General features: G+C 45.1%; 1 pseudogene; it reads right to left on the bottom strand.

The window, feature by feature from the left end:
- Positions 1–916: 916 nt before the first annotated feature.
- LOC126483037 (5S ribosomal RNA) lies at positions 917–1,034 on the bottom strand (annotated as a pseudogene).
- Positions 1,035–1,628: the final 594 nt, after the last annotated feature.

Raw genomic sequence — 1,628 nt, 5'->3', positions numbered from 1 at the left:
GATGAGGGGGCGTAGCAACTTGGACGTCTTGAGTCTCAGTAGCCCAGCGGCGCGAATTTTTCATTCTTTGTTTCTTCGTTTCTGTAATTTTTTTACGGTCTCATGGAGATGGAAGTGTACCTTTTCACTAAACCAGTACTCACTGTTCCATTTTAAAGGCCTCAATCATCCCATTTCTAAAAGAATACCACCGCTCAAAATACCAGTCATCAAAGGACTGGCTCCGTTGAAATTTTGAGGAAAATGTTAAATTTCTCCTTCGTTATCCTCTGGAGACTCTGTCGTGACATCGTTCTGTGTTGCATGTCTCGTTGATGTAGTGGGCTCCTCACTTAATAGTACTCTCACTCGTTCCACATTCTCCAGGCTTACAACGGAGGCTGGTCGTCCTGACCTACCCCTCTTGAAACCAAGTAAGGAACGGTTATTTTCAGAATATTCTAACAATCTGTTAAAAAAAGCAATGAAAACATCACACAAAATCTGTATCAGAGAACGCTTAGATGTTGTCATAACAGTTTGACCTCAGCCTCGGTACTGTAATTTCACGGGGAAGTGGTCACTCCGGATTGTGCCGTCCTTGGGCATAATAGCCAGTGAGTGAGCGTCTAATCACCACTATATGTCCACGATTTGCATAAAATGTCTTTGAGATCAAGAAACGCTGGATGAGCTATAGAATTTTCAGAACTACAATACAACAATACCACAAAAAAGCACTCCGTCTTCAGGCCACAAGTGGTCTACCGGGACCATCCGACTGCCGTGTCATCCTCAGTAGAGGATGCGAATAGGAGGGGCGTGGGGTCATGACAAGTTTCTTCCGGTCGTTTGATGGTATTCTTGACCGAAGCCGGTACTATTCGGTTGAGTAGCTCCTCAATTGGCATCACGAGGCTGAGTGTACCACGGAAAACGGCAACAGTGCATGGCGGCCTGGATGGTCACCCATCCAAGTGCCGATCACGCCCGACAGCGCTTAACTTCGGTGATCTCACGGGAACCGGTGTACCCACTGCGGCAAGGCCGTTGCCACAACAATATCACAATGAGGAAGCAATTAAATCGCGGTAGAGAAATACTTTATAACACCTATTTTGTACCACCCTATTCATGCTTCTCTCTTTAAAATAAATGTTTCTGAAGTGTAAAGACGTTCTGGTGCAAGAGCAGAATACTGATGTTTGAGTATAAAGATACACTTTTTTTAGATACACGTCTGGCCATTAAAAAGACAGCACCATGATAGGAGCAGGCAACAAAGTCCAATCAACATTAAGTGTACTACGTGCAGGGATATGCACACGCTTAGCATTTCAGCGCAATGGCAGAGAGTACGTTAGCAGTAGATCCACGTGTGTCCTTTATACCATGAAAGATTTATCATTCAGAAATCGCGTTTCAGTGCTGGTTGCTTGTGGCAGGATTGTGCTATGTTTCGTGTACGAAAGAGAAACGTCTTCCAGTATCTGTCACTATTCGACGTTGGCTATAACATAGGTAGTCGGGTTTGCAGTTTAACGTATTCCACGGTATTGCTACTCGTGGTGAACAGGATCCCATGAATGGCATGAAATGGGTGCCAGAGGGCTATGCGCTATTCGCAACGCCGCGCAGAATCTCAATGG

The sequence above is a fragment of the Schistocerca serialis genome, chromosome 5 (assembly GCF_023864345.2).
Source record: "Schistocerca serialis cubense isolate TAMUIC-IGC-003099 chromosome 5, iqSchSeri2.2, whole genome shotgun sequence".
In the NCBI taxonomy this organism is placed as follows: domain Eukaryota; kingdom Metazoa; phylum Arthropoda; class Insecta; order Orthoptera; family Acrididae; genus Schistocerca; species Schistocerca serialis.
Note: the sequence above shows the minus strand (reverse complement) of the source record. Positions and strands in the feature narration are given on the sequence as shown.